At 43.8% G+C, this 13,598-nt stretch overlaps 1 long non-coding RNA gene across 1 annotated transcript; it reads right to left on the bottom strand.

Moving 5' to 3' along the window:
• Nucleotides 1-297: 297 nt before the first annotated feature.
• LOC125619963 lies at nt 298-13,282 on the bottom strand. The gene is made up of 2 exons (XR_007351540.1): nt 12,694-13,282; nt 298-7,030 (listed from the first exon to the last, which is right to left on the bottom strand). It is a non-coding gene; the product is annotated as an uncharacterized LOC125619963 (long non-coding RNA).
• Nucleotides 13,283-13,598: the final 316 nt, after the last annotated feature.

Below are 13,598 nucleotides of genomic sequence, written 5' to 3'. Positions count from 1 at the left end.
AACAAAACACATATTTTCCTCTCATGTAAACTAATTGTACTCTGCAAGCATGGTGGGCTGTGAGTCTATCCGAAGGTTCTTGGACATGGTGGCGCTCTTGAAGTTAAAGTACAATAAAATTGACAGACCCATTTTGGAATGGAACCCCAGGCTAGGGGCCACCTTTTAACAATGCCACTACCCCATGGGCATCATTAGAACACATCTTAACTTTGATTATTTCTCCAAAAGATGTCCCACAGATATATAAAGTAGTTATATAAAAGCTTTTTGATATTTATCAGGAAAAAAAATTTCTTAAAATGGAGACTCTTTTAATACATAGTTAGACCCTGTTTTCTTAACATTTTTGTCTTTATCTATTTGGCTCTTTTATGGTTAAACTAGGAAGGGAAAATATAACCTTGTGACCTTAATTCAGAAAAACTGCACTTTCAAATATTGGAACGGGCTAGAGAATGTCCCGCTGAACTCTTCCGATTGGTCGTACACCTTAAGCAGATTCCAGATTCCATTCTCCAGCCTAGATGGTAAAGTTTCCTTTGTAGTTCTTTGGTAGAGATGGTCTAAGATATTTGCCCTCTATATCCAAGGGGTGGTTCATCAGCATGTGTAGTATTTCACGTGGCAGGCACAGTAGCATTTTAAAGATGCTCAAAAGAACCCACAGTTCAGTGTGCCCGGCCCCAAGTCCTCAACCACCTTCATCTGCAAAGCTCTGCACTGGAGATTCCTTCCGTAGCAGGAGGATTATGGAGCTACCTCTTGCTGAGGGAGGTGCATGGTGCTCACGAGAGTTGGGGTGTGCAGGTTGGCTCAGCTCTGCTCAGGCCCTGCCCTTCCATGGACAGGGATATGGGCCTCTGGAGGGTGCATCTGATGATGCATTCTCCTGTAGAGAGCTGACCTTGGTCTTGGGCTTCATTCCTTTCTTGTCCCTGCATCTTGACTGAGAATTCTGTGTCTTGTCCATGCAAAGCACTCCAGAGGCCTGGGTCTGCAGAGCTCCTAGGAACAGATCATGTCATGCCTGCTTGTCAAGAACATTGGTATGTAGGGCAGAATTCTGCCTGAAACCCATTTTCATGATGTGCCGTTTGGTAGTAGCAAAGTCAAGTGGGAAGGACCCTGTCATTCTTTTTTTTGTCACCAGAGGACAGTAATTTCTACTAGCAAAAATGGAATTAGCTTAGGAGGGAGCTAACACATATACACATGTCACACGCACATATACACATGTCACACGCACATATACATCTTCCACCTTGTTCTTCTCACTTAAAAAGCCCCTCTTACCTCGGGACCCAGAGCTGAGGATGCCTTGCAAAGGTAAGATTATATGTGCAGGTCACAAAGTCGGGGCCCTTTAAGATCTGGGGCCCTTGTTGTCTGAGAATTGTGCACTTCTTACCCAGTAATTTAGTCTCAAGTTTTCCCCACTGATAATAATAGGAGCAGACACATTTAGGGCAAGAGGTACATTTATCTTAGATGGCTATTTTAGAGCTTAAACTGTATTAGAATATTATAAACCATTGTTAGGCAAGGAAATTTGCCCACTTAATTAACCTAAGGTAAGATATGTATTAATAGTTTAAAACTTAGTCCTTAGAAACAGAAAGACGACTTGAGAACAGTAAGTGTCCTATTTAGAATTCTCCAGCAAGTTCCTTTGTAATTAGAAAACACATTGTTATGAAATTCAGATTAATTAAAGTTAAAATTTGAGGGGATATATTGAAGATATGTCCTTAGCTCACTTTTTGTCTTTAACTGTTATATTTATATATCAATCTAAAACAGAAAATGTGCTCTTTAATCTGCAGGGTCCTAGTGATTTTATCTTCTATTCCCTTCATATTAATTGTTGAGTAGCATTCATCATCTTCCTAGCACATTTTGAGCTGCTTAATCTACAAAAGTGGAAGAAACATGCTTAATAAAGCCAAATGGCTTCTTTCTAATGTTAATTCAGAAAAAAAAAAGAGCCCTCCTAAGAATAGGAACATATGATCCCATAAAACTTGTCTTTAGGCAGAAATATACTACATGGCTGCTTGCCATTCCAGGAAAGTGAGTGAAGTTGAAAACCCCAGGCCTTGCCCTGCTCTGCTGTGGACGTACAGCTGTACAGTTTGCATGCTAATGGACAGCGTGAGCACGGGCAGGTCTGCCCGCACATTCTGGCTCCAGAAATTCACACAGCACTCCTAGAATTACCTGGACTGCCCACATAAATGAGCTGTGTATTGCTTCTGATTTATTACCACTGTCTCTACTTTGGAAAACAATGAGAAAGTGCCAGATGTAAGGTAGCTAGTCTATGAGAAATTCTGTATTCACCACCTATTTTAATAAATAAAACAAAAGCTTTCAGAAATGCAGCATTTTTCACCTGAGAAGAAACTTTAAAAGGTAATGTCTTGTTTAGAGATTCTAATAGGTTATGTGGGTACATTTAATGGGCTTTTCTGGCTTAAATAAGCATATTAACATGGTCTTGGTGCTCCCCCATATGAATACGTGAAAATAATAACGCCTTATACTCATGTAGCGTTTTAGAATACACAGAGACCTTTACTTATTCAACCTTCACAATGACCTGTGGGGTAAACAGAATTTCCATTTTAGATATGAGCCTCTGGAAGCGCAAAGAAATTAAATAATTTGCCTGAAGTTACATACCCAGTGGTGGATTGTTAACTTGAACCTACCAATTGCACATCCAGTTTTCTTTAGGAATAATCATATTACTTCCCTTTCAATAATCAGCTAGGGGAAAAATTAAGAACACCCTTAGCCTTCTAGAGAAACAATCTTTCCTGGTATTCTAGAAATTTGACAATGAGAATGTTTTCCCTGTAAAATGTGTGCGTGCAGAGGCTCACTGACAAATGTGCACTTTGGAGTCTTTGGCATTCAGACGCTTCTCCTGGGTGATTTCTTATTCATCAAAGCCATTCTGTGGTCTCTCTTTTTAACCCCAATGCTGTTGTGCACACAGTAGATGCAGGAGCACTGGGTGTACTTAACCAGACTCTGTGTTCATAGGTTGAGCTCATTGCTCAGGGAGATGCAAAATAATGGGTGTGAGTCAGGGTTCCCTGGATCAACTGGACCAACAGAAGACAGATAAAAAGGGAGATGGGTGAATTGGTAGGTAGGTAGATGATGGGAGGAGATCTATTACAGGAATTGTCTCGTGATACTGTGGAGGTAGAGAAATCTGACAGCATCTTGTTGACAGGCTGGAGATTCTGGGAGGCCAATAGTGTGGCTCAGTCCAAGGCCAGGGACCCAGGGAAGCCAGGGCTGAAAGCCTGAGAGCTGAAGGGTCACTAGCACGAATTCTAGAGGCCAGAAGCCAGAGAGCCTGGAGTTCTGATGTATATGCACAGGAGAAGAAACATGTCCCAGCTTCCGGGGGGAGGGGGTAGAGGGAGGAAAGAAAGAAAAGAAAAGAAATTGCCTTGTCTCTGCCTTGTTGGAGTTCTTCTCTGTGTCCCTAGCTGACTGGATGGTACCCACCCACACTGAGGGTGAATCTGCCCACTCTGTCCACTGAATCCCACATCCGTCTCCTTTGGACACACCCACACAGACACAACCAGAAATGCTCTACCTGTTCTCTAGGTGTTCCTCAATCCACTTAACTCAACACTTAAAACTAAGCAGCACAATGAGCAAGGGTGACAGAGAGGGGTCCTTGTGCCTAAGAGCTTGGGGAACAGTTACGGTGCTTAGATCCAGAAAATGTTGCCACAGAGAGAGTGGTGAGGGGACCGGAGCCTCGCATGGTTCTCCCGTCCTTGATTTCAGGGCACAAGGTAAAGACCTCAGGTGAGGAAGGCTTTCCACAGAAGGAGGTGGTCTTCTAGTGGTGGGGCTCCGAGGAAAGCCTAGAGCGGGGCAGGCCATTCGAGAAGGGGTGAGTCAGATAAACAGGTCCGGCCAGTCTGGAGAATAACAATGGGTAAGCTGTATAAACTGACCCAAGGCAGTCAAGTTCTTTCTGGTAGATAATGTAGCCTCCAAAAAGTTCAGAGGTGGCTGAAAGTTAGCTATTCTGTAATCTCAATGTAGGTTTTCATGAAAGCAAATCTCAGACCAAATTTTGCTACCCATTTGGGATATTTGCCATACAATGCTCATTAGCAAAAAAAAGCACAAGAGAGAGAATTGGTTTGCTATGTAAGATCAGCACAGTTCTGGTTCTCTCTGCTTTGAGGCGCTCTGGTGTAATTAGAAGATATGGACAGCTTGGGAGGCAGCCTGTCTGGTGTTTCCATTGGCAAGCAGAAACCCCCTGATGGCTAGTCCCCAAAGGTGAGGGACCCAGTCCTCCCTGCGTTGTGAAGGGGAAGGCAGCTGATCTCTCAGGATTAGAGTGGGGGTATCCTATAATAATCTCACCAGTACACATACCTATAATTTCAAGGGAAATTAGAAACTATTTCTAACATTCGTCATGGAATGATGAGTTTTCGAGGCCACCATCTTTAACTAGTAAAGATCCCTCCCTGACGCTGAGTGCGCTGGTGAGCATGGGACAGGTTGGAGGGGGGCACTCAGGTAGCAGATGCACTCATAGCTGTCTGGGGAGTGCTGGCTTTCAACTTTACCTCCACCAGACCACCGCTGGACGCGCCATTTTTTTATTAGGGCAACTGACGTTTCTAGAGTTGTAATTTAAATGAACTGGCACACACACAATATCCTACTGACTGTGATGAAATGTTTTTAAGAGCATTCCAGACAGTGTAATAAAAGGTCACTGGGCTGGGGGGACCTGTTGATGGAGTACCCAGAAGGGCAGATGCACATACTGGATTTGCAAGAGAACAGATCTGTAATAGCTGTTGGCCACCTCTCAGAGTTTAGGCAAAAAGCAAGCAAAACAAAAAAGTCTCAGATGCTTGCCTCTGCAGGCATTCGGAGGCAGCCGTATTCCAGTAATCAGCAGACTGCCTGCTGCCCGGCGAACCCACAATGATTGCACACAGGCTACCGCCTCTCCCTCGCTGTGGGGGGTATTGACTTTCAAAGGCTGTGGTGGTGCCTTCATCTGTGCCATTTCCTCTGAAACAGAAATCATTCTCTCTCACAACTGTGCCTCATATTTATAATAGCTTATTGATCAAAGCCAGGTCCACTTTCAAAGCAGGGGGGAGCCAGGTGCCTCTTTCTTGTGAGTCAACCCTCCCTCAGAGGCACTGATTTGCAGCCCCCGCTCTTCTGTCTGAGGTGCCTTGATACCTTCCCCCTACACCATACATGTGCACATGCACACACACACATGCACACGCACACACACATATGCACACACACACATATACACACATACAGCTGAGCATACTTAAGTATGAGAAACCTTTAGACTAAAGGTGGGGAGTGAGCTGAGCTTGTTGCCCTGAGCTAGTCAGACAGTTCCTCAGCAGTTTCAGCCATGCTTCTTGTTTACCAAGAAATGTTTCTGCCTTTACATGGCCTTCCTGGATTACTTAGATGTACGTGTGCACTATTTTTTGATATTCAAGCTTTACATTTTGGAGAAGTGTTGAACCTTGTCTAGCAACCTTGAAAACCGTATTCTTGTGCGTCTGGGTGGAAATTAGTAGAAGGTGACTCTACTTTGTATATTGGCCAAAAACACACTGAGCCACACAGACACGTGTGTTTTCACTGATAGGGACCTCCTGTGTCAAGGTTGATGAGATCATAAAAGAGCCTCTGATGTTCAGTAATTAGACTTCTAGCCTGCCTTATCATCTCTAGTAAGCAGGATGGCAGTAGGCACCTTGCTATATTATTCTGCCAGGGCTGCCATGGCAAATTACTGCAGACTGGTTGGCTTCAACAACAGAAGTTTCCTTTCTCACAGTCCTAGAGGCTGGAAGTTCAAAGTCAAGGTCTTGGCAAGTTTGGTTTCTTCTGAAGCCTCTCCCTTTGGCTTTCAGATGGTCACCTTCCCACTGTGTCCTCACATGGTCTTTCTTCTGTGTGAGTGGACCCCTGTTTCCCCATTCTTCCATAGTCTAATTCTTCCATTTCTTCTTCTTCTCATTGATCATTCAGGAACATGTTGTTTAATTTCTGTGTGTTTGTGGCAATTTATCTAGTTCCCTTTGCTGATTTTTGATTTTATTCCATTGTGGTCAGAGAAGATACATGAAATGATTTCATTTTAAAACATTTCCTGAGGCTTTCTTTGTGGCCCAATATAAGGTCTGTCCTGGAGAAAATCCCATGTGCTCATGAGGAGAATGTGTCTTCAGCACTCTTGGATGGAATGCTCTGTAGAGGTGTGTGAGGTCCATTTTGTCTGCACTATAGCTTAATCCTGTTTCTTTGCTTTTGATCTGGATGATATACTGATGAAAGTTGGGTATTGAAGTCAACAGCTATTCCTGTGTTTTCTGTCTGTCCAATACAGTAAGACTAAGAGAGGTGCTTTCCCCAGACAGCTCCAGATCTGGCGTGGTGGGGTGTGCCAAGCGAAGGGAACCAACCAAGGGAGATGCACTATCCAACCTAGACCACTGGTTCTCATTCTTGGATCCATCTCCATGGACCCGGAAACTCTGATAATACCTGGGTCTCTCCCAGAAGTCGTCATGTGGTTGGTGCAGTGCTTATACTGGATGCCATCATTTTCTAAAGATCTCCTGAAGAGTATATGCAGACAAATCTAGGAACTTCTGGCCTAATGATAATTTGAAAGGAAGGAGTATTTGTCCTCCACAAATACTGCAATGCTTTAGAATTATGGTGGGACGAGTGCTCCAAAGCTCAAGAAATAAGTACAGTAACAAGGTGGTTGGGTTATAGTGTTGGAGGAAGAGTGGATTCAAAATTCATTTAATATCCCAAAGACCAATGTAGGCACGCACAGATGATAATGGCTCCCACAGCCTGGAAGGTTGGCTCTCGGCTTTGACATGGGGCAAGACCAGGCTGCGGTGCAGTAGGAAGGTGAAACGAAGTAGAGGAGGAAAATTTCAGTCTTCCCTTTCTGGCTTGAAGGGATTGTCTGAAGGGGAAAAGAAAGAGATGGTAGAGAAAGAGGTAAGTGTCAGGGACCCCATGGACTCTGAAGGGAGAAGATGATATTAAATATCCAACAAAAGCAGCAGAGCATATGGAGGGCCATGAGAGTGGGTAGGGCATGGACCATCCCACGGGGTCCTGGGAAGCAAGAGGCAGTGAGGTAGGATGATATGGGGTCCGACTGCCAACCGCTAACCCTTTCACTGGGCAAATGGGGGCAGGTATACCTATTGGGCTCTCGGGGTGGGGAGCTGAAGTAGTCATGGGGACATTTTGGAGGCTTGGAGAATAGAAGGTCTTTAATATTTTAACAGTCGATTCAGATGCACTAGTAGGTACTGGTTGAAACATGAACCTCAGCCTATATATGCTGTCTGGACTTCTGTTTGCAGAGGATGAGGTGCACACTGGCATGCTGGATGTGTGGAGGACCACGGGGGACACGGTTGCCCAATTCAGTGTTGGGATTCTGGTGTGGGCATGGCAACAACGTGGAGATAAGTACACTTGATGTGTCAGCACGGCCTAGAAAATGGTCTGCAGCCACCTTTGGCATCTACACCCTATGGATAGGATCCAAAGAGCTTTGCTTATGTGTTTTAAGTGTATGGATATTTATCATAATAGAAATTAAATTTTAAAAGTATTAGAGATAATGATAATACATTTACTACATGTTGATATAAATAACATTTTAAAATAATTGATTTTCTAGAATAATATTAAAAGGAAGATTGGCCTTGTCTCACATTTTTGCATATCTATTTAATGTCTTAATTAATAGAAGACAGCTGCCTTCTCACATCTGCTTCTTAGCTGTTGCAATTTGTTGTTTTCCGGATGTGTGGCTGTGAAATGAAAGGGTATTTTTTTGGGGTGTGTGTGTGTGTGTGTGTGTGTGTGTGTGTGTATTTCTTTTCAGAAAACTGTGTGTATTCTTTTTTTTCCCTATTTTTCTGTGGTTCTTGGGTTGGAACCCCAGGATAGGCAAATGCCCTACCACTGAGCTATACCCCCAGCCCTATACTTCTTTGATATTGAATCAAAAGTTCAATGGAGACTAGGGAAAGAAGGAGATATAACAATCCAAATAATGACATGCTATGGTTTGAATGTTCTGTCACTTCCAAAACCATTTTGAAATTTGACCCCCAATACATCAATATTGGGAAGTGGGCCCTAATGTGAGGTCATGAGGCTCTGCCCTCCTGTGTGGATTCATGCCACTATAAGTAGGATTTCTGGGCATGAATTCTTGCTCTTTCTTATTCTTCTCCCATGTGAGAACACAATGTTCATCCCACTTGCCCTTCACCCTCCACCATATGAGGACACAGCAAGAAGCCCTCAATAGACACCAGAGCCTGGCATCTTGGTCTTGGACTTCCTGGTATCCAGCACTGTGAGAAAATACATTTCTATTTTCAAAAAAAAGCATCCGGAGTATGGTAATTTGTTGTAGAAGCACAAATCAGATTAAGACAACTTAATATTATCATGAATATAGTTTTGAATGTGAATCCCGGTCAGGTCATGGGGACCTCAGGATGGGCTGAGACTACACTTTGAGGATTGCTGAGGTAGCAGAAGGAACCCCGGCATGCAGCTCTAAGAGAGGGTGTCCGTGTGGAAGAATGGATTCCAAGCATACCTTTGGTAGTTGGCATCAGTTATGATTTTACCTCTGTGTTGTATGTTTTTGGAATCTCTATTAAGCCTGACCTGTGGTCATAAGTGGATCATAGCAGCCCCTAAAACCAGGGGCAGGAAATTTCACCAGGTCAACCCTGAAAATATTGAATTGTCAAAATAAAAAAAAAAAATTAAGAGATCTAATCAGACTCAAAAATACTACTTTTAAGGGTAGTGTGTCATATTCTTTATTATTCTAGGATGTCAAACTGATCCCTATAATAATATGCATAGCGGAGTTTGAAAGCTGGTGAGTAGGATGCATTGTTGATCAGAGAAAAGATAATTGATTAAAAACTGAGAATAGGGAGAGGATCTGAAGGTTTGGCCTCAGATGTTAGGTGGGGCATGGGGGTCCTTAAAGGATCTTCAAAAGTGGACTCTAGAGGATATTTAAGGGTTAAATCTTTGAACAGAGCAAAGGGAAGTTATAGGTAGATTCAGCGATAACGTTTTTGAATTAAGCATTATAGAATATTGGGTGTTTCGGGCTCTACCTCCTGTGCAGGCTGTGAGGGAGCACAAAGTCCTGCTCTTCTGAGCTTGCAGTCTCAGCTCTTCCACAGGCACGTCCACCTGCACTTGGAAACAGACTTGAAGGCTTGAGTCTGGATTGGCTTTTCATTCTGCTCTTCTATCCTAGGGAATCTCATCCACACCTACAGCTTTATCACCTCTTAAACCAGTTATCTTACAAATTTAAATCTTTAGCCTTGACCTCTCTCTCAATTCTTTACAGCCAGCTTGACATTTCTACTTGGCTATCTCAAGTGTACCTTTCAATCCTCTTGCCTGAGAGCCTGGTCCCCTTCCTGTCTCGTGTATTGTCATGACTTTGGGTTTCTAGCTGGAGACCTCAGGGTCCTTGTTGATCCTCTTGCTTCACAAGACTGGGTCTAACCCCTTCCCCAATTCTGATGACCCGTTTTGACTTCTGTCAGACTCTGCCCTCCTCCTCCGGTCCCACCACAGGTGCCACCACCTCTCATGGCACTTCTTCAGTCTCCTAACACTTCGTGGCACCCACTGTTGCCCCAACACAATCTGCTTCACATTGTAAAGTCAGAATTTCTATTTAAAAATGCAAAAATGGAAACCTGGATAGGCAGTTCCCACTTGTGAGAAATTTATTTTCTCACAGTGCTGGATACCAGGGTGTCCAAGATCAAGATGCCAGGTAACCCTCCCCCCAAAACCCCCGACACCACCACCACCACCTCTATAGTGATTCAATTAAAACTGTAAACCTGATGGCTCAACTCAAAATGGAAATACTTTTTTTCCTGGTGGAGCATAGCAGCTCAAATCTGGGTTTCTTTTCTTTTCTTTTTTTTTAAAGTCACAGAGGGGCTGCTTACAGTTTCCTCTACACGGCGAGATGCTCAATCTGCTGGAGACTCGGGCAGAAAGTGTGCACAGAATTCGGGGCTTTTGGTCTCCCTGTTGGATACCCCTGGGGTGCCCCATCTCCATCTCTTGGCCGTCAATGCAGTGAGACTGCAGATTGTCACTGCTCCCACATGGCCTGCCCTCCCAGAGCAGGACAACCAGGAAACGCACTCAGTGCTGTTTCCTTTTTCTAAGGTTGAAACCCCTCCAGTGTCTGCCCTGGTTTGTTGCTCTTTGATGTCCTCAGGGGGTTGCTTATTGTATCTGGAACTGAGTTTATAAGTCTTTATAGGTTAAGGGAGTTTTTTATAGTTTGAGGAAGGGTTGGCCTCACAGGAGCTACTCAGTTCTTATTGGAAATACGAGCTCAGAGCTTGACCGCCAGGCTTCTGCACAGTCTTGGCGCACTCCTTCTGCACGCCGGGCTCTCTTCATTTAGCCACATTCACCTACTTTCACCTGGAGAAAGGTGCCATCCTCCTGCCGTCTTGGCATTGTCCTTGGGCCCCTTTTGGCCTGGAGGGTCCTTCCCATGCTCCCAACACCTCGCCTTCACATAGCTGCCTCTCTGCCTCGTCTCTGGGTGAATCTCCATTACGCTCTGCCAGCACTAGGGATGCTTCTTCCATGGAAGTGTTTATCCGGTTGTAATTTGGCATTCATTTCTGGAACTCTGATTCATGTCCTTTCTCCCAATCAGACTGTAGGGAGTCTCATGAAATCCGGGACATTTCTTGGGGGTGGGGAGTGACAGGTGCCGTTTTCTCATCACCATATGAAACTCTAAGACAACCCAGTGAACTACTTCCCCCTGCAATCTGTATGCTTTGGGCATAAGGCTTTCAGTATATGCATTATAGATTGATTAATTTTTAAAATAGTTCAGCAGACTTGTAAGTTCAGGATAATAGAAGTCCTTTCCTATTTCATAGAGGCTTGAGAATTAACAGAGCACTTCAAGAGTTTTGGGCTTTGGGGACGTGACCTGACAGAGGAAATGCAGGCAAGGTCGAGTAAGTTTTTGGAGATTCACTCTTTGTGACTGTTAAGGCTTTCTCAGTAGAACTAGAGGAAGAGGAGGAGAGGATGCTTTGGGCTGTTTTGGAGTTGGCAGTCCTTGTGGAAGCTCACCTGCGGTTGAGCAGTGGAGAGGGATCTGATCAAGGTGGCTCCCAGTGAAGGCTGGTGAGAGAAAGGGGTTGAGTGACAGGAGAGGGAGAAAGGTCGTGCAGGGAGCAGGTGGCAGGCGGCTGGGTGCTGAGGGTCAGGCCTGAAGTCTCCTGGACCGCACAGCTCTTGGTCCAGCCGTGCAGATCTGCTTGTAGGGCCCAGGGCACCAGGCAGAGTGCAGGGTCGAGCCTGTGCTCTGGCCTTTCTCCCCGCCTGCCTTCCTGGGATACCTCTACTTAGCTTTCAAGATTCTGCTCAAAATTATCCCAGATTTCTTGAATATTCTAGTCATGGTCTCTTATCATCTTCCCTTTCTTTTGCTGACTTTGTTTTCAAGATCATATACTGTGTCTTTGAGGCCTGAAAAGCCGTCTTCTGTGGAGTCTAATCTGTTGGTGATGCTTTCAACTGAGTTTTTAATTTGACTAATTGATTCTTTGATTTCTGAGATTTGTTGGGCTCTTTTTCAAAATCTCCATCTCTTTATTGAAATGTTTTTTCTTTTTCTGTACTTCCTCTTTTAGTTTAGTTTATTACTTAGGTTTTTTTTTTTTTGTTTTTTTTTTTAAGTTCATTGAACAATTTAACTACCAAGTTCCTAAATTTTTTTCTCTGGCATTTCCTCCACTGTGATCAATGGGGTCAGTTGTGTTGTAAGCTGTTTGGGTGAATTGTTCCCTATTTTTTCATATTTTTAGTATTTTCACTCATCTGCCGGGATGATTAGCTCTTCTACTTTTACATAAGGGACTTTATTTAGTGAGGTGCTTTCTCTTTGCTAAGTGTCCCAGGTCAGCAAATACCTATGTCAGGACTTTAACTCTGCCCAGTGTCCAGAACCACTTTGAGAAAAGAGCCTCAACCTATTAATGCAATCACTTCAGAAAAAAGCCATAAACTAATAAACATTTTTTTTTAAAAAAAATTATTGAAGTCATTTCCCACAATTGCTCTAATCCAGGTATAAAATGAGAGTAATGATCTTGAATAGATTGAGAAATTACATATTGAAAATAGTAAAAATATTGTTAAACTACGTAGGGGTTAGGGAATGATGAAAGATGGACAAAGAAGAGAAAAAAAGGGAAAAAAACCAACATAGTACGAATTAAGACAAAATGAGGAAAATATGGGGGAAATTGAGGTGGGAGCAGGTAATGCAAGAGGAACAGGGATACTGGAGAGGAGCCAGTCTGAGTCTGAGCTGGGAGGAAAGAGAGTGAAAAGGGATTCCAATTAGTGCTTTCAAAGGTCAGAAGAAATGCATTCGATTGAGTTGAGCACTACAGTACTGAGTAAGGGCAGCCCTGTCAATTCAGTAAAATAACAGTCTCCATGAGATCAAAGTGGGCGTTAGAGCTATTATGAGCTGTCTGAGGAGGGCAGATGCCTTACCCAGTCTTCCTGATGTAAATTTCATCCCGATCTGGGATCTCGGCGGCCCCTTGGCTTTACCTCTGAGTTTCTCTGGGTGTGGGGGTGGTGGTCACATGAGCACTCTTCTGATACAGCTTCAGGAGGCCTGCTCCATTCTTGTCATGTCCAGGCACTCTCTAGCCTCCTGGTGGGTCAGAGAAGACAATTCTGACTTGGCAGAAGTCGTATCTGTTGTATTTCTTCTCAAACTGACCCCTCTTTTTCACGTCTGTGCTAGTTATTACATAATGACTTCTCATACTTGTTTCTGACAACATCTGCTTCCCCTGCTGACCTGCAGCCTCCTTGGGGACAGAGTTCACCTGCAGTGCTAGCTGGTGACGAGCACACTAAAGATGTTGCACAAATGGCTGTTGTTGGAACCAGTGAATGAATGACAGGTGATACTGCGTCGTTTGGGAAGGAGTGGGATGTCACATTTGATATACAGATGGAAGGTGGAGAAGGCTCGCGTGACGAATTTCGAGACCAAACTCAACATGCAGATAATCAAAGGGCTATGGCGTGAAGGTGGTGGGGTGAGTAGGAGGAAATTTTTGAATTTCTCTTTGAGTGGGGTGATGATGAAGCTGGGGAGGATAGAAATAATTAGAATGTGAAACATATTGGAAATTCAGAGTTGCAGTGGCAGGCAACTGTCCCTTGTACTAATACAGATGTATGGTTGTAATAAACTAAGTATTTTCATACCAGTTGGTAAACAGATGCTGTCAAAGAATAAATATAACAATGCAAGTGATTATTTGTTGTGTAATCAACTTGCCACTCGGTTAAAATGAAAGCAGTGGCTGGATAAAGAGCAACAGCGACCCAGACCCAATGTCCACTGAGAGGGGACACTGGTGCTATTACTTTGGAAAACA

This window comes from Marmota marmota, unplaced genomic scaffold (genome assembly GCF_001458135.2).
Source record: "Marmota marmota marmota unplaced genomic scaffold, marMar, whole genome shotgun sequence".
Taxonomy (NCBI): Eukaryota; Metazoa; Chordata; class Mammalia; order Rodentia; family Sciuridae; genus Marmota; species Marmota marmota.
The sequence above is the reverse complement of the archived record's forward strand: the minus strand, read 5'-3'. Positions and strand labels throughout refer to the sequence as shown.